Source organism: Galleria mellonella, unplaced genomic scaffold, assembly GCF_026898425.1.
Source record: "Galleria mellonella isolate WM207_F2 unplaced genomic scaffold, CSIRO_AGI_GalMel_v1 utg788, whole genome shotgun sequence".
NCBI classification, from domain to species: Eukaryota; Metazoa; Arthropoda; class Insecta; order Lepidoptera; family Pyralidae; genus Galleria; species Galleria mellonella.
In genome coordinates this window covers 375137-396180 of record NW_026442154.1, presented here as the reverse complement: position 1 = coordinate 396180, position 21044 = coordinate 375137, and the positions used below count along the sequence as shown (strand labels likewise).

Genomic DNA, 21044 nt, shown 5'->3' with positions numbered 1-21044 from the left:
TATTTCTGTAAATTGGTAAATAAAATTAAAAATTAAGTGGATATCCATAAAAAAAAAATATTAATACATCAATACTATTAAATAAACTATCTAAACTAAGATTATAAAAAAAAAAGTTATTGGAAGAACAAAACTTAGTCTTATTGTAATGCAATCACATCCAAACAACCTTTAGGGAGAGAGTGGTGAAATAAAAAAAAATAGGCGACGCTCGAGTGGAAATAATAAAAAAAAATTGAACTACATAGTATCAAGATAGAACTTTGGCTGTACGAGATACATAGCCAAATTTGTTATATTGTTTCTACCTACCCAAATCAAAGATAGGTGTACCAGATATGTATTTATGTATATTTATTTAATTATGTTTACCATAACGGCAATTGTTGATTGAAGCCTCTGATTACTCCATTAAAGATTTGGCCGTGAGTATATATATTTATATACATTTAATACTTTTTCATAACCAATTTCGAAAATAAAAAAAACTATCAAGTAAACAATATTGTTATCTTTCCTTTAGTTTCTATGTAAAGTGTTTTATTATAAGAAACATTTGTGATAGATGTGTTAACGTCAGGTGAAGCGATGTTAGAAACGACGCGTCCATCAATCAACAGCTATTAGGTACCTAATTGAACGTCAGGCTGTCGGCAAACGAATGCCGTGATATAGTTGGTGACGTGAATTTTTTATTTCCTCACTTTTAGTTTGGGTAATGTTGTATTTAGGTAAGTATGGAGTTAGTAACTAGCAGTAATGTCTTTAGAACTATATATCATCATACACTTAAAGGTCAAGGTTGAAAGGTTTATGCCCATTACATTTCTATCGTTCTGCTTTCATAGTTGGGGAAGGAAATAGTTACTAGTCGTCACAATGCTAGCAATATACTCTGTTTTATTTTTGAAGGATTTTCAAAAAGCAAAGGTCCAATTGGTTGTTTTCCAATTGGTCGTTTTGTGGTTTTAATAAATAGGTATGTCATCATTATATCAGCCATTATATGTCCACAAGTGAATATAGGTGCTCCACATAATTTGAGGTAACGCTTGGCAGGCGAGTTGGCAACCGCAATTAGACTTTGGTGATGTTTTGACAGGGAAGCTAGGTATCTGGTAAATACTAATTCGTTTTCAATATTACACCCATACTAATTCGACCTCCACGTGGTTTTCTCAGAGCCTTAACATCGAGGTTAATCTTGAAATTACTTCAACTAGCATTCTTCATTGTTTTTCGCTATCGTAAACGAAGAACGCAAGATAGATTTACATCCGACATTCTCTGAAAAAGTAATAAACAATAACTAGTTTATAATTGCAGATATTTATGGATATTTTGTAGGTACTGAACAAGGGATTCTTTTGTATCGAACGATCAAACGACTTCCACAGAATTAATGAATTTGAAATAGATCCATTGTTTTCTCATTTAGAGCCGGGATATCATTTTGTAATATTTACCCAAAATAAAGTACAAAAACCATGCTTTGGACTTCAGACTTGTACTTAACGAAAATGACACCTAAACAAAAATGTATAGAATATTTCTGATTGTCTTTCGTGTACGTAATCGAAATTTTTTATTTGATCATATTATAAACAACTATGGACTATTAGTTCATATACAACTAATCACCATAAGTATGATATACATATTTATAGCGATTAGTCGAACTATTAAGGCACCAAGGAAAACAAGCAAATATACTTTCCTTCACACTAATATTATAAAGAGGAAATATTTGTATTTTTGTGTGTATGTATATTTGTAATGAATAAACTCAAAAACTACTTTGCCGATTTCAAAAATTCTTTCACCATTAGAAAGCTACATTCAGCCTGAGTAACATAGGCTATATTCATTGCTAAAAAAGATTAGGAATCCTTACTAAAACTTGAGTAACGTAACTTAAGGTATAAAAAAATGCTATAAAATATCTTTCGTTGCGTGCGCTGCGGAAACTATATACGGTGATAGAACAAAAGTATGTTCTACAATATTGAATAAAATAGGTATCAATAACTAAAAAAAAAACTTCGCGTTTCTATATGTCCAACTATTATCGTTATGTCACAATAACCACTTTTTAAAATGTTGTAAAAATGTCCACCCGTGAGAAGCCGGGACGGGCCGCTAGTTTCTAATATAATTAAGAATCCTCATAACGTTTTGATGTAATTGTGTCGCACTTATTCAGAAGAGAACCGACTGTTGCTACAATCAAATATCAATCAATCTGTTATTACATATTGTTAAACAACCGAGACTATGTGACTACTGCGGGAGGGTCATGGAACCATAAGCCACTACCAGCTGTTCCGACATAGCTCACCGTTACATACCTTTGAAAATGGCGTGAGGTAAAAAATTATATTTATTTCTAAACCAGGTAGAGGAGATTACATTCAGACAAAACAAACACGAGGAAGAAATAACACTTAGAGAATGGATACATAACATGCTTAAACAACGAGCTATACAATTTACTGTAAATACTACCACACGAGGAATTATAAATAGAGCTTAACGATAACAGCCTCTACACGGTAGGTTATGCGGATGATATAGCTGTACTTTTAACAGGAAGCTTTAGAGAGATGGTGCCATCAATCAGTCATTTATCACTATGATATATGTCGAAACGAGGATATTTACAACGGAACTGATAAATCTAGTTAATTGTAAGTAAATTGAAGTATGTCGGCAATATAGAATTTATAAGTAATGATTATGAAAGAGAAATTAGACATTTCCGAATGTAGTTAATTTTAAATCTTTTTATTGACTTTAGAATGGCAAATGAGCTGACAATTTACCTGATGAAAAGTGGTAATCGTCACTTATAGAGATATTCAGTACCATGGACATAACAGAGTATATTGTGTCACCCATGATACCTTACTATTTTACTAGTGTAACCTTCCCATGACCTTCCCTTAATAGAAAGTGTTGGCATTTGATTTTATTATTACCATAGGTTTTTTGATGTCCATTAAACAAACATTTATACACAATAGGAGCCACAGACATTTATAATTATTGATAATTGGCGGAGCTAGGTTGGCTGTATCTAAATGCTCATACATATTTGATTGAAAGTGATACACAAAATGCATAATTTATCTTGAATTAACACATAGGACTTTTATTCGAATACACATTTAATTATTATTTTTTACATTGAACCGATCACTCTCTTATATTGATACCTCTTTATATTGCGATTTTTTTGCGAGGAAAAATAACAAGTTCTCTTTTATATTACTCCCATAAGTAAAGTTGCGTGTTCCTGTAGGCTATAAATTAATATTGAAAGAATTTTAAATAGATAAATTAATTTGTATAAACATGTTTATGCAGTAGGTACATACTGGTTATTGTAACATGTTTTGCTAACATTATTATGCATTTTTTTTTATTTGACGAATTAAAACATTATAAATATATACATCATATATCTTTATATTTTAAATTATAAATGTTAGTAAATTTGATTTTTGTATATTTGTTACTAAATTACACTTAAATGGCTGAAACGTATTTGAGTGAAATTTTGTACACGGTTATATACTTAAAATATATTTTACAAACTGATTGACACGGACAAAGCCGGGAGAAACAGTTAATATTAAATATGAAACAAACAATCGTTATTAATGTGAATAAGCTTGATTTATGGATGTCTTTATTTTTTCGAATGTCGATCATTTGATAAATTGAATCCGATTAGACTTTAGCACACGTCCCCTAATGGGCCAATAGCTGGAATTTCAAGTATTTATAGGCGAGGGAGGCAGTCGGCTTTAATTAATAAGCATGATGGGGGATTTTTACGGGGCATCAGTTGAGAAATTTGATGTGGCCGCTAAAAATTATTTGACGGAATATATTAAAGAAGTTTTGTCTGATATTCGCCAAGAAGGAAACTTGTGAATATTCATTGACATTAAATTATTATTGCATTTATTTAACAAATTACTTCACGTAATTAGATTTATTTGAAACAACTTCAAAAGGTAGTGAAAGGGTTTTTTTTTTTAATTAGAATGATACCATGGATAATTTTTTACCTTTTTATCCTTTACATAATATTATTAAAACTTTACTTAAAAAATTAAGTCACGTAATTGAATTGAATCGATTTCAAAAGGTAGAGAAAGAGTATCTTAATTAGACTGTTTTAAGCGATACTTTCGACAATTTTAAACGTTTACTTTCATGTTAAATTAATTTAATCAAGCATTTTTCTTGTAGTAACAAAATTGTAAATTAATATCAGAAGAATCCGATACATAATGTTTATTTATATTGCTAAACAATTTTCTTTTATGCTATACTACATTCTGAAGGAATATTTCCAGTGAAATTATTGAGTATCTGTATATAGATAGTAAATATTTTTAGATATTTTTAGTTTTATGTACAGCAGAATAGGGAGCCGTGTACTGACCCCTTTCTTTTCCGTGGATGTTATAAGAGGCGACGAAGGGAACTTATGGTAGAGGGATGGGCAACGTTTTCCTCTGTAAACATCACCAAAAGCCAAACTGCGGTTGCCAACCCGCCTGCCAAGCGTGGCAACTACTGGCAAACCCCTCCTTATGCAAGAGGCTATATTCAGCCGTGGACAGTTAACAGCTGATACAACAACAATAATACAATAGAATTACCAGAGGGAGATTTTGTACAAAAGTCGATTGCTTGTACCTCTGTCCCGTTCGTGTTTCTACCGTGAAGGAGTTGTGTTTGCATGGCTGTGTTTCAGTTTCAAGGGTGGGATATGACAGTAAACTTATATAGTACAGAGGAATAATACCTAAGTCCTCAGGAATGGCAACGCATAGGGGTATCATGGGCGAAACAGTATACTCTGTTATGTCCATGGTACTGCTCATCTCAATAGGCGACGGTTACCACATTCCATCAGGTGGGCCATCAGCTTGTTTGTCATTCTAAGTTGTATAAAAAAAAACAGTAGAATATCTATAGTTAGTATAAACTCTAGATATTCTGCGATGTTAAATAGCTTATCATTTTACTCAAGAATAGCGCGTTCAAACAAACCCTTTCAAGTTATTTTATTATTATAGATAACATAGAAAAATATTCCTCTTGTAATTTTGACATGTGTCGATTTATTAATTACGAATGAATCTTCTAAGAACTTAGTTCAAGGTGAGTTATAGCGTAACATGTAAATTTCAAGTTATTCAATTGATATAACATGTAAATTGTAATACACAGAAATATTTGAATCCGTTTTGTGAAGTTTCTTTATTTAAATAAACAATGACCTGTGACAATGTCGTGCCAAGGTTGCTATACAGTTATATAGAATGTGCCAAGGTCAGGCCAGGCCAGGCTGGCTCGAGAGCTCTCTACTAGTTGACGTACACGTATTAGTGTCTCCGATGGCACTCGAGCTAATTCTGTGTTAACTTCGTCTATGCTTGGACTACATTTATTTTCTGGGCTTGTTTTTTTTTTACGCTTATATTTTTAAAGGGATAATTTTTATTTTTTGTATTGTATTACATAATCTTTAATGTACATAACTTACATTGCACAAATTATATATATTTATTATTGTATATTACATTTTTAAGCGGACAGAGGAGAGATCCCACAGAGAGATCTCTTACAGTCAGCCTATGAAATGGCAACGCATGAAGTTTTTTTTAATGGATGATAATGAAATAGTAGCCCCGCCTGCGCCTACACTGGCGAGGCACCAGTGAGGGATGAACTCAGGCCAATTGGTCGATCGCGATGAATTTGACTATAATTAATCACGATGGTTTCCAGGGGAACCGCGTAGAGGTCGAGCTGACAGTGTATATTGCTATCAATGGGGCCATGGGGCAATTAACGCCCCTCTTTACTAACAAATGACCCCACACATGAAGAGTATCATGGATGACACAGTGACCTTGTTATGTCCATGGTGCTGTTCATGTCTATAAGCGATGATTACCGTTTTCTATCAGGTGGGCTGTCAATTTGGTTGCCATTCTAAGTTGCATAAAATAAAAATCTAGAAATACTAAACTAATTCGTAAAAAAATCTTTATAAGTAATATTACGTATATATAGCATAGCTATGTCCTCAATTCCTCAACCATAAATGATAAAATAAAACGTATATTCAATTTCAATAGAACTTAATGAAAAAATAAATCAAATTTTGTTGAAATTATCAAAGCAACAACATTTTCTAAATTAAATTGGTAATTAATCGAAACATCCTATCAATCTCTTTTTATTTGTACTATTGTTGAATATCAGCAGACTGTCTTATGGCCGGATATTGACCTGAAGAATTTCATTCTTTTTTGACATTTTCGATTTCTGTTAAAACAAAATTAATGAATGAAAACTCTTCATTGTTTTTTTCAAAGAATGATACAAATTGTAATATTTAATAATACGTACACAAAATCAATCAAATTCAATCAAAATGAATAATAATACAATACTTATAATAAACTTACATAAATGATTTACAGAAATAAATAATACATACCTATATAAAATTATATAAAGATAAATATGCTAATATATTGTAGTAGGTACTAACGACGGAGATAGTATTTTTAAATAGTATTTTTTTACTTGACATATTCATACATTTTGTTTCACAAAAAAAGCGACTCCAATTATAAACACACACACATCAATCAAGGATGTAATTAAATTAGCTTTGAATTTAGAACACGGAATTGCGTATTTGTCTAAAAGTATATTTTGCTTCGTAATAAAAAGTTTATTTTGCTCTGCGTATAGTAATATAATCTGATAGCTTTGTTAAAAAAGGATATTTTTAATAATTAAAAAAAATTGCAACCCATACTGGAGTAAACCCTATAGATTTAAAAAAATAATTGTCACACATTTCTTTTTTTTTTCTAAGGAGGCAAACGAGTAGACGGTCCACCTGATGGAAAATAACATCCATGAACACAAGTCAACATAGTCAGAAAAAAAATCATACAGATGAATGCAGAATCTCCTTTGGGGAGGGAAGGTAGAGATTATTAGTAATGGGGTCTAACAGCCCCAATAGTGGGAATAAACCTTATCAGGTTGACATCTTAAAAACTATTGTGATTAATTCTTTGAAAATTCGTTACGATAGACTAATTGACTCGTTTCCTCAGCGTATATCGATAGCGCAAGCGGGTAGTTAATATTCTATATTCGACTATAAAAAATCCTCCTTTTAGAGGTCCAAAAAATTCGCTAAAATTTTGATACTATGTTTTAAGTAAACAAGTTTAAATCAATGGAACCCTATATAAATATATTTATCCGTAGCTTTTGAAATTGTTAACGACTAATGACGCTCCTGCCTACATATCTTTTACTTTATTACAAACCTCAAAGGTATCTTAACTCAATTATAAATTACGGAATTCCGTAACAAGGACACAGGGCAAAAGTTTTCAAGTATATCTACTCGCGTATTACGAAGGGGCATATCCATAATTCAGTCATTTAATTATGATAAACTAGTTTTTAACCGCGACTTAGTTGGTGTTACCTGGATATATATATTTTTTTATTTTTAAGGAAGGGATTGTTGGTATTGGGGACTACCAGTTCTATTGTTAGCAATGTATCCTGTGAGGTTGACCGTCACATATTTCCCACGGGAAACTATCACGACTAATTCTTATTTAATTTGTCATGATGGCACCAGTCATTGGCACCTCATTAGCGTATAACGCAGGTGATATTATCATTTTTTATTATATTATAAATTATTATATTATAAAAAAAGTAAAAAAAAATGTAAATCAATTAGGACCATTCACAAAAGGTATCAGCATAATTAAATACACTATCGGGACTCAACGCGATCAAAAATTTGCAGATAAGTAATATCTAAATACCTGTTCCTTTATTGCCGATGTTTTTCATTGCATTAAGTCTCGATACTGTATTTAAATATGTGTAAACAACGCGAAAATTTAAAATTTATTAGAAATCAGCATTTTTTTAATGAAATGAAAGTGGAATTGTTATTTTGATGCACTATCCGTATATGCTGGCGAGATATCAGTGAAGTGAATAAGTGATAATAAAGTCAGGTCGGTTGGTTTCCAGGCGGAGGTCACTTGACAGCATATTTTGCTAACGACAATCTCTTTCCCTCCTTCTATTCACTACTTTACTAATAGATGCTACCTACATACTCACACAATTATTTATTAATTACTTACATATTCTGTGGTTCCAATTTATGTAGTAACTACCGTACTTCGTACGAGTTTATGAAAAAAAAATTACAGCTCTTGTTACTCACCGATAATAAAAGCTTCTTACAGGAGAAACAATTTTTTTTTTGTTAAGTATATACTGAGTTTATTTATTACAAATAAAAAAATTACCTTTCCCCTTTAGATTAGATGATCATGTTCAGTCTTACATAATTTTTCTTATAAAATATCCGGGTTTTCTATAGCGAATTTGTTTTATCCTAATTTAAAATTTAGAACACCATTCGATATTTGAAAGCCTTCTTTGATAGTAGATGCTGGCATACAGCCAAGTAGAGTTGAGCCCACAAGCAAAACGTTAGGTACCTATCCACTATCTACTCACATCTGACATTCGCATTTGGGTCATAATAATATTTTATCTGTGGAACGCTGTTGAAACGTTTCAATGTTCGTACACGCTCTCTCGCTTGGATAAGTTGGGAATACTAATTTTTTGCTTTATTTTTTAATACATTTTCGCAGCATGCATACAGTAATATAATATTCTTCTCAATTTTATATACAATATCAAAATAAAAACATATAAAATATCTGCGTAGTTTGTATATATTTAGATGATCTTATTTAACATTTACATTTAGAATAATAAATCAAATATTATTTTAAACGCAGAATTCGCATCTAATTATAGAAAATATGATTAATTATGTTATACAGAATTCGAATGAGGAATATTAATACATGCCAAATTACATTCATCGAAAAATTTACGTCAGAGCCCTCATTATAAACAATGGCTATTTCAAGATGTTGTTAAATTTAAAGAGTAATTACAAATTCTTGTAACTTTGACAAATGATGCGATCATATGGAAGACTATGCCGCTTGATTTATTGGGAAGACCTGTTATTGTTGTTGGTCTTAGTAACTGTTGCTTTACCAACAATAACAATATAAATTTTCAACAATATCAATATAAATTATAATAAGAACCAGATAATCAATAACAGATCTCCACGTGTACCTATGGAATATAAAAATTATGAGGAATTATGTATGGTGGAATTATTATCAGAAGGAAAGATAGAAGGAAGGAGGGGAAGAGGGAGACCAATGCATAGTTACATCAGGCAGATCAAGGAAAAAGTTGGTATTGTGTCGTATCAAGAGGTGAAGAGACTCGCTGAGAATCCTAGTGAATGGCAAGAGCTCCACCGACAAGAGCACAGTTCTTAAATAGGATATATAGATAGATAGATCTGTGGTGGATTATAATTATTATCTGTGGATAACTCTATATATATATATATATATATATATATATATATATATATATATATATATATATATATATATATATATATATATATATATACGTGTTAAATATTGTTCAGATCTTACTTTGTTCTATCAACTTTACGTAATAGCGCTAAGTATTAATGATACGAATTGCAACAATTTTTTAATGTTTAATGAAAAATATACTCTCTAAAGTGAAATATTACGAGTATTTCGTATGAAATACTTCGAGAAGTGCTTTCAATAAACCAATTATAACTTTTTATTTTGTACCCTTAATACACCCTAATTGCCAACGTCTGGAACTCTCTAGAGTGTGTTCCGTCGCAGTAATTTGTGGTTTTAACCTCTTTGTAAAATTAAATTCCCTACTTTGTACAGAAAGAAATTTTTGCCTGCTATTTAGCACATGTGTAATTTTTTTTATATAACCCTTTGGGAGTTACACAGATACAATACGCAATGTTAGTGTTAAGCATACCTTATTACTAGTGGCGGGTTAAGTCGGTCTTTTTTGCTATTCGAATATTGTGGTATTCGTTAAAAAAATCGAATCTTGACTCGAGTCCTCGATCAACTTCGGAGGATTTTTCGATAGATTCTGATGATAAAAGAAGTGTTTATTAGTTTTTTACTTTTGTAATTCAGGAAAAATTAATAAATTAAAAAAAAAAACAGAGAATTGTAACTATTGGAAACCTTTATTCGAATATCGAGTATCTATCAAATATTCGAGTTACTATTCGAATCAGTCTAACTCGAGAAATCACTAGCTTACGGTAATCCCATGAACCAAATCTAATAAAAATTAACGTCCATCAGCGGTCAAGGAAAAATACATACAACAATGCATCACAAAATATTAAGATATTATGTTTATGGGAAACATAGGCTGAAGCAGTATGTGTGTGGATACTTTGCCTTCTTATAAATAAGGTAATTATGATATAAAAGGTGTTAAAGAATAGTGCAGAAAAAAGCGCGGGAAACGTTTAAAAAAGCGGGAGTGTTTTTTGATCTTCTTTAAATTAATTTTATTTTTAATTATATAAGGATTAGTCTTATTTATATATTGTGTATTAGATTGTATATATAATTGTATATTTTGTAGTAATAGTGTTTGTTGCTGTAAATATTGGTAAGTAAATTACCTATATTAACTAGACATTATGGATCCACCTATAGACCCTGGGGGGACAACCCCCAGGTGTCTGCAAATATAACTATCCCATTTAATAATAGTTTTGATATATTGGGTGAATCTAGTATGGACACAGATGGTTCTAGCGTTGCAAGTTCTAAACGTAAGCGAGTACGTGGCGAACGTCGCATTTGCAAACATTGCAATAAAAAACGAAGGAGGCACACCAAAGGTCTCGAATCTAAAATTAAAGATAGTGATTGTCAATGTATTGAGGATGAGAATCAAACTCAAGTATCAATACCAGTTGTAAATAATACCGAGTCTGTTAAACCTGCTTCTCCACCCAGTACTTTAAGCAGAACTTTGTACAATGCCAAGGATGTAGCTCCTTATGTCGTTCATGTACAAAAAAATGAAACACATCCTAATGATAACACTACATTACATCCTATTGCATTTGGTCGCTTTTTACACACTAATAAGATAAATAATATAGTGAATGGTAGCCTCAAAAGAATAGGAAGAAACCGTTTATCGCTTTCTTTCTCAAATTTTGAAAATGCAAATGCATTTTTAAATAATAGTCACTTAGAAACACATAATTTTAAGGCATTTATACCTTCTTTCCATGTAACCCGTATGGGAATTGTGAGGGGTATTCCTAAAGATTGGACAGAAGAGGAAGTAATCCAAAATATATCAGTACCTATAGGTTGTGGGAGAATTCTAAAAACCAGAAGAATTAAGAAAAAGACCATTAATGAAGGACAACCAAGTTTTATTAATACTGAAACCATTGTTATTACTTTTGATGGACAAATATTACCAAAAAGAGTATTTATGTTTTACACATCATTAACTGTAGATTTGTACATTTACCCCACTATCCAATGCTATAACTGCTGTAGGTTCGGACATGTCAAGATGCAGTGTCGTTCAAATCCTCGATGTTATAAATGCAGGCTAAATCATACAGGTGATAAATGTGAAGTAGATGAGGAAAATGTTTCTTGTATCTTGTGTAATGGTTCTCATTCAGCAATTAGTAAGAAATGTCCTGAATATGCACGTCAGAAAGCCATTAAAGAAACAATGGCCCACAGTTGTGTTTCTTATGCTGAAGCATCAAAATTTCATCCTCCCACTTCTAAACTATATTCAGATGTATTAACATCATCATCTCCGTCCAATAAATCTCATTTTCAATCTTCTTTCCTTAAAGAGAAATCATCATTACCACATATTCAATCATCATATAAAAAAACAGTTACACTTAAACCACGCTCTCCTCAAAAAGCACAACAAGGATATGATCGTTCTGCCCATGAAGCCATAGTTAAGGAATATAATATTCCTGCTCCCTCTAATGGTTGTGCATTATCATCAAATAATATTGACAATAATCAATCCATCTTTGATATTATTCTCATGCTTATTAAAGTGTTATCGCAATCGAAAATGATACAAACAACTTTACCACCGTCCAACGATGCCATTTACAATGTATTTTCTCAATTATTAACTTCTCACAATGGATTACAAAGTCCTAATAATTCAGTGGAACTGTCGTAGCATAACAAACAAGAAATCAGACTTATTTTATTTAATTAATAAATATAATCCTTTTATAATAGCTCTCCAAGAGACTTGGTTAAAGCCAGGATATCCTTTTAGGATTTCAGGCTTTACAAGTCTCCGTGATGATAGAGCTGACGGATATGGCGGTGTTGCCATATTGGTCAAAAACTCCCTTCCTTTTTCTTCTTTTTCGCTTCCTGTATATAGCGGCATTAATGCAGCTGCTATAATTATAAATGGTATCTGTTTTGTTACTTTATATATTCCTGATCCTACATGCCAAATATATTCACAACTAGAACAATTATTTTCAATTTTACCTAAACCTTTTCTCGTAATGGGCGATTTTAATGCTCAGCACCAATCGTGGGGCAGTTCTACTTCTAATTTTTATGGTGGAAAACTCCTGACGATAATTGACACTTACAACTTATGTATTATTAACTCAGATGTACCAACACGTAGAACTGCACCAAATGAAGGGTTTAGTGCTCCTGACATTTCAATATGTTCTTCTGATTTAGCTTCTTCACTGTCGTGGTATCCTCATTCCTCTACCTTCGGAAGCGATCACTTTCCCCTCATTCTTTCTTTTCCAATTTCCATTCCCTCAAGTCGAAAGAGTGGTCCTCGGCTTAAATATAATTTATCAAATGTAGACTGGAATATTTACAAACAATATTTAGATAATAAAATATCGGAGTTACCTATTGTTTACCATGGAAATGAACATCAATGTTGTAATGACTTGATGATAAATATGAAGGAGGTTGCTGATTTATTATTTCCTGTTAAAAATAGTGCTTCAGGGAAAATTCCCTCCCCACCTTGGTGGGACAAAGATTGTACGGAAGCAATTAAAAATCGTAAAGAGGCTGAAAAAAATTATAATAATTACATGACAACAGAAAATTTTGAAATTTACACCGCAGTTTCACGTTCTACTCGAAAACTACTGAAAAAAAAGAAATTAGAAGGCTGGAGAAGATTTTGTTCTTCTATCTGTCCAGAAGTTAATTCATCAGTCGTTTGGAATAATATTAAAAGATTCAGATCTGCCTTTAGTGATCATACATCACGTTCTGCACTCGATTTAACTTTAGCGAATAAATTTTTAGATCGCCTTGCTCCTAGTTATGTGCCGGAATGCCTTTACAATATTTCTCTATCCGTCTCTGACGAATTATTCGAACTTGACTCTCCTTTTACTCTAGTAGAACTTAAAGGTGTTCTAGCTTCTATTAAAGACTCTGCACCGGGAGAAGACGGTATACCGTATTCCTTTTTTAAAAATGCTAGCGATGCGACATTAATTTACTTTTTAAATATAATTAATTCCATAATTATTTCGGGAAATATACCTACTTCATGGAAGTCTCAGATAATTATACCATTTCTAAAGCCTCATAAACCACCTTCTGAACCATCATCATACCGTCCTGTTGCACTTTCCTCTGTCTTACTAAAGCTAGCTGAACATTTAGTGAAAAACCGTCTAGAATGGTTTTTAGAAAGTAATAACTTACTATCCCCGAACCAGTTTGGTTTTAGGAAAGGTAAGAGCACCTTAGATAATGTGAGCATTCTTATTTCAGATATTCATATAGCTTTCTCACAAAATTTGTCAATCCTCTCAGCCTTTTTAGATATAAATTCTGCCTATGATAATGTAATAATTTCTATTTTAAAAACTAAATTACAAGCTCTAAATGTACCGGTAATGCTTTCTAATTTCATTATTAATATTTTATCAGAAAGAACAATACATATGGATTTAGATGAAGATACCAAATTATCTAGAACTGTATGGAAAGGCCTTCCACAAGGATCTGTTCTTAGTCCAATCTTATTTAACATATACACATACGATCTAGAATTATTCCTTGATAAATCCGTCAAAATTTTACAATATGCTGATGATCTTTTATTATATTTTATTGCGAAGTCCATAGAATCTGCTTCTGCCAAATTATCTGATTCATTAGATTTGTTAAAAACGTGGTTAGATGCAAATGGTCTTAATCTTTCTGTAACCAAGAGTAGTGTAGTTTTGTTTTCAAGAATGAGATCACCGCAACAAATTAAGGTGCTTTATGATAACTCATACATTCCTATAAAGACTGAAATTAAATTTTTAGGTATTGTGCTAGATAATAAATTAACAGGTCTGTCCCACTGTAATTATATTTCCACGAAATGTGAGCGTAACCTCAACATTCTTAGGTGCCTTGCTGGAGTTTGGTGGGGAGCACATCCCGTTTCACTAAAACTTGCTTATAATGGTCTTATAAGGAGTGTCATTGATTATGGAACTTTTTTGTTAGCTCCAGGAAGTTCATTTGCTTTTAAGAAATTGGATTTAATTCAATCAAAGGCCTTGAGGATTATCTCTGGAGCAATGAAATCAAGTCCAATCAATGCTTTACAGCTCGAAGTCGGTGATCCACCTTTGGTTTTAAGAAGGCAATATCTATCTGATCGCTTCTTTTTTCGTTGTTTACAATTATCTGATCATCCGCTTATTCAAAAGTTATCTCAACTACATATCTTTATTTCGTCTTCATCTTATTGGAAACATAAAAAACCTTCATGTTTAATACAAAGTTATGAAAAATATAAATCCATAGAATCTCCCACTTTTACATCGTCCTGTTTTCCCATTTATAAATGCTCATATCAATCTTTAGTTTTATCTCCTAATATTAAATATGATTTTGGGTTATCAAAAAATGATTCAGAATTGAATGCCAAATTTATGTTTATAACTGACATTGAATGGAATGAATGGCACTACATCTTTACTGATGCATCAAAACCAGACAATAGCGGTTGTGTTGGTGTGGGTGTGTTTCATTCACAATTTAATATCGTTCAAAAAATTAAACTTCCACCGGAGTCTTCAGTTTTTACCGGGGAATGTTATGGTATTTTAAAAGCTGTAGAATATATACTTTTAATGAAATTACATAAGGCAATAGTTTTCACTGACTCTATGAGCTCTTTGCAAGCTCTAGCCAAATATCCGTTTAAATCAAAACCAGTTTATCCCATTATTTGTGATATAAGACAAGGTCTTTATCTTTGCATGTTGAGAGGGTATTCCGTTTCTTTTGCCTGGTTACCAGGACACAGTGGTATTAGCGGCAATGACAAAGCTGACCTTATTGCAAGAGAGGCTGTAACTTGTGGTGATATGTATCCGTATCATAATTACTGTAGTGACCTGGCTTGTCTCCCAAAAATATATTTAAGGTATGCCTGGAAGGAATATTGGGAAAAAACAAGTACAATAAAAGGAAGATTTTATCGCCTTATACAACCCGATATTCCTTTCAAACCATGGTTTTGTAAATTAAAGCTTGGAAAGACCGCAACAACTATTATAACTCGTATGCGTCTAGGTCACGTATGCACACCTTCTCATTTATACAAGCTTGGTATTGTACAAAGTTCGTCGTGTAATTGCGGTGCTGAAGTGGCGGACTTGAATCATATATTCTTCTCATGTTCTAAATTTGACCACACCTCCTTTTTAATCATCTCCGATCCATCCGTGTTCCATTCCCAACTTCTATTCTTACTCTACTTTCTTCCAATGATCCTATTATCTATAAAATACTATCTTCATATATATATGATAGCAATATTAAGATTTAGTTATATTACATGAATACATTTATAGTTGCATCAATTGCTTTTCCTATATATTTATAAGTATATTCATATGTACAAGTATATCCTTCATATCCTATAAATATCCTAGACCTAATCCTTATCCTTTCTAAATTCGTTTGTGTTAGGTATTTTTATTACTATTATCGTTTCCCCGTTTTGTTCTTGGCAAAATACCCTAATATCGGGGTGAAAGCCACAAAAAAAGAAAAAAAAAAAAAAAAAAAAAAAAAAAAAAAAAAAAAAAAAAAAAAAAATAGTGCACAGTTATGCACTTGACTTAGGTCCGTGCATATTTATAAAATCGATTTTAAGCCAAGATAAACTAAATGTAAAATTTTAATAATCATTACCGAGTACAATCTGCTAAGTCTAAGGAAGTTCTGTTGGAATTCTACGAAGAATTTAAAGTATTTGAGCTATAAATTGATGTCGTAATTGTACATTAATATCTCTCTCTTGGACATTTTTTTTATGCAACTTAGAATAGCAAACAAGCTGACGATTCACCTGATGGAAAGTAGTAACCGTCGCCTATAGACATGAGCAGTACCATGGACATAACAGAGCATACTGTTTCGCCTGTGATACCCCCCATGCGTTGCCATTTCTGAGGACTTAGGTGTTATTCCTATGCACCCTGTAAATTCACTGCCATATTCCCACCCTTCAAACCGAAACACAGCCATGCAAATAACTGCTGTTACGGTAGAAACACAAATGAGACAGAGGTTGGGCACCTTTGTCCCATTCACAAACTTCTTTAGTTATTGTTATCATATTCTCTGCAATAGGTCAGGTTGTTATGATGATAAAAATCATCATTATATCAGCCATTATCTGTCCGCTGCTGAACATAGACCTCCTGAACAGTCCTAAGCCACCTGCATCCACTGACTTCCTGAAATGCATTTGAGGTAGTCATTTTATCTAGTGGGTGTCGTCCTATATTGCGTTTGCCCTTACGGGAATGTCACTCAAGAATTTTTCTTCCCCATTGGTTGTCGATTCTTCCAGTTATATGACCAGCCCATTGTTTTTTTCTCTTGTTTATCCTTCGGGCTATTTCGGTCAATTTGGTCCTTTAGCGGATGTCTTCATTTCGGATTCTATCATGCAAAGCCCTCTATGGAGAGAGCTGTGCTCAGAGAGCTATGGAGCTCATTATATGTAAAATTACATATAATTAGTAACAGCAATAATAACTATTTATTCCTTAGTAACTTTCATTTTGGACAACCTAAATATTGATTACCTAGTTATAGTTTCCCAAATCGTTCGAGTATCTATTGTAGAGCAAACGATAGTACAGTACAATGAAATTGGTAACAAGCACTATAAAGGCCTATGTAGACGATGGACGTTTTGTACGCGAAAATTTCTTTGTTCATAAGTCGTGTACTCTTTATCGGACAAGGCGTGTGTTGTATGTAACACGCAATTTTAGATGTTTTATTATGTCGGACAGAAAATGTATGTTGAAGATTGTCTCTCATCGGATTTAAAAACCTGAGAAGACGAGGAAAACGTAAGGGTCTATAGTGACCAAAATTATTTTCGCATTAATGTACGGATTATTCCTAGGTAAAAGATTCTTTTACATTGCGTATTGTGTTATATTACAAGCAGTGTACACTACCCGTGCTGTACTCGTAATGTTCGATAGGTATGGGTAATATCGGTATCGCTTCAATACCTATATATTCTCTATAGTTTCTTTTAAATATTGAGGGCGTAAAAAGGTCATCGTTCAATCTGTTATCGCCGATACCAGCCCGACATTTATATTCATTTAGATGGGGCTCTTCAATTCCTTATTATATATTACATAAATAATATTTAATATATTCGTTATGTGTTAATACACAGATATTATAATTAAAATATATAGATATTGATATATATTACTCACCCTTTGTTTGAAGTGACGTAATTACGAGAATGCATCTTTTATAGATAGATAGATACTCTTTATTGTTTCCTCCAAAAGAATACAATAGTAAACTTATTATAAATATAAATAATTACAAGAAATAATCACAATGAGAAAACAATGGGCGACCTTATCGCTAAGAGCGATCTCTTCCAGGCAATCTTTGGATGGAGAGGAGTAATTATAAACAGTTTGGTGGGAGGCACGATGAAAAATTATTTATTATTACTTTTATTACAGTATTTCATCTCAATATACATATAATCATTTCGATTTGATCACCTGAGATACACGTAATTTTACAAAGCTCTTATAAGTAAATAAATAAATTAATAATAAGTTACATGTATCAACAGTGAAGGTAGGTAAATTGTTAAAGCATAAAAGATAGAATGAATTAATAAATTATGTTTTCATCGTGTGTACTGTAGTGATACAAATGGGCTATAGCTTAGCGACTTATTTATTTAAAAGTAAAGTAATGATTTAATAGCTACAGCCATAAATTATAGTTACGCGAGTAACAAATCTGAAGTTTAATTGTGTGCTTCGCAAATAAAAAAAAAAAACTCAATTGCCCAGCCAAAAAGAAAAAAAAACACTTTGTTTTTGGTTTATTCGTATTAAATACATAAATAAGGGTTGGTACGTATCCGTGCATATATCGTTTTTAAGCTATTACATTACAGATGAATGTTCTCGGCAAATATCTTCCTTTAAGGTACATTTTATCAACATTAACGTCCCTCGTCTGCTCATGTCATTAATGACCGGCCAGTTACAGCACTAGTGCGAATTAATCCTCCAATGAAGTTTTGGGACGGGTGTTCAATAAATTAGAAACAACTGTATACATATATACAGATACTAATTTTGCCCCTAAATACAATTACAATTGCTGTTGGAATTCTATTACGTATCTGTATTCTGAATACCTGCGTAAATTTAAGATTATTACATGGGCTTCTCCCATCATTTAATAGTAGACATTAAAAACATACTCATAGGTGTTAATTTAATTCGTTTGTCGGTAATAGAATTATTATTTTATCTAATAGAACTGTTTATTTGTAAATTTTTATATATTTAAATAATTTTATTGACCAAATTGTCGCATGTGAAAACCTGGCACAGAACGGGACATTCCTTACTTTCTCGTGGGCGTTGTAAAAAGATACTAAAGGAACTTTATGGTCGAGGAATGGGCAACAGCATCCCACCTAAAACATCACTAAAATCCAAACTGCAGTCGCTAATCTACCTACCAAGTGTGGCAACTAGCTACTGTCAAAATCCTATTGGTAAATTAATAGAAGAAACGGGATGGGCAGCATCATCTCTTTTAAAACACCAACAAAGCCTAATTGCTGTTGCCACCCGCTTGCCAAGCGTGGGTTGCCACACACTGCTAAAACCCCCCCTTAGGGGAGGCTTTGTTCAGCAGTGGACAGTCAACGGGTGATATGGAAAAAATTACCAAATAAAAATATGGTACAATAGGCGGAATTAAATGCATATGCATAGAATTCTCTACAAGTCAACCTTTGGGATGAACAGTGAATCATGAACGTAGTGCTTCATTATTAGGATAAGAAATGATAGTAACAGGTATACATAATAAACATAAAAATATTGCGTAACTGTTACACTAATAAATAGTTATATGTATATACAAATAGTAATGACTACTCCCGTTGCTTTCACTGAAAATCAGCGTTTAGACGTTACGTATGACTGCCTAAATACCTAACTGAGCGGTGACCATTTTGGACGCCTAATTTCTAATTAGGTGTAAGTCTATTTTTGTATTTTTTTATATACAGTTTTGAAACTATTTTCACACAGGAATTTCCATTATATCTATCTACTTAGTTTAAAAAGCATTAATATTTTATCTACTTTAGATGAATCCTATAATCGCCAATATGAACTACATACTCGTATTTCCGTATAATATTAGATATAAGTAGACGAGTCACGTAAGCGGCGTCCGTCCACAAAAGCTGATACTTAAATTTGGTATTCCTAATATCAATATAGTGTCCCGAAATCCCCTATCGTAATCGGAAACTAATCCTCGGCGGTCACCTTATCTCACACGCCTTCCTATGTGGGTTTAGGTACACCCTAAATGAAAAGATTAAGATGACCAACCCTTATTTGAATTTAGAGCTAAATCACGCACCATACGGATTTGCTTTCACGATTCCAGGGTCTAAGGGTTCGGGTGCGACGTTTGTATGGTATATCAAAAGTTTATTGTGTAGGATGAGGGATTACTGATACGAGTATATTATGACACTGCCATGCGTTCATAGCTCTACATAGTTAACTGTCGCTAGAGTGAGTTAAAGAAAGGAGGTAGTTCTCAATTTGTCAGCATTTTTAAGAGTGTTTACAATTATGTATCTACTCTTTTTAAATTTAGAGGAATTATTCCGATTTTTTTGTGACCATTTATGAAATTCATTTACTTCGCCAAATTCGTAATAGATAAGTTTACTCCTGTGTTAGTCCCATACTAGCTATAACTCGCGATTTTATTTACTTGAATCAGTATATAGAATATCCTATGCATTAAGTTAGGACATAACCTAAGTGTGAACCAAATTTCATTTAAATCCTTTCAATAGTTTTAGTGTGAAAGAGTGGCAAATATCTATCCATCCATCGTTAGAAACTTTCGCATTTATTATACTCGTATTTAGTATTTTCTTCATGAAAATTGCTAGTTGCGACGTATAATATATTTGCAAATACGTAAATTCATATATTTTGTTCTTTATTAAAACGAAAGTAACGACTCAATCGTTCGCCAAATTTAAATTTGGAATACACATAACATTTGGCGTATAGAAGACAATAGGTATATTTTATCTGGATTACAAATAAAAATAATTCTAAGGACTATAATCCCGGATCGGGTATTTAGAGATATTTGTACATTATCACAACTACTATTTGTAATTAAATAATTAAGGAAAACATAAATAGTGTATATTATAACTACAAAATGTGGAATTTAGCTGGCCAAGGGTTTGTAACTTAGTAAATCGATTATGAAGGTTAAACAATGTTGACCCGTTATCGTTGGATGGGTATAATGTCGGGTAGCGATGATTACTTACGTGAATATTATGGTATATCAAAATAGTTAAAGATTATCCTTTGTTATTTATAACTAAGTAAT

General features: G+C 32.3%; 1 protein-coding gene and 1 long non-coding RNA gene across 4 annotated transcripts in view; one reads left to right on the top strand and one right to left on the bottom strand.

The window, feature by feature from the left end:
- Positions 1-21044, top strand: part of LOC113520202 (uncharacterized) — a 200708-nt gene that overhangs the window by 73618 nt on the left and 106046 nt on the right. The window lies entirely within an intron of this gene.
- On the bottom strand, positions 11433-15780 carry LOC128202217 (uncharacterized). Of its 3 annotated transcripts, XR_008253650.1 has the most exons (3): positions 15666-15780; positions 12677-13124; positions 11433-11886 (listed from the first exon to the last, which is right to left on the bottom strand). It is a non-coding gene; the product is annotated as an uncharacterized LOC128202217 (long non-coding RNA). The 3 variants fall into 3 exon arrangements; XR_008253649.1 differs by lacking the exon at positions 15666-15780 and having other exon boundaries at positions 12677-13600; XR_008253648.1 differs by lacking the exons at positions 12677-13124; positions 15666-15780 and adding an exon at positions 12141-12658.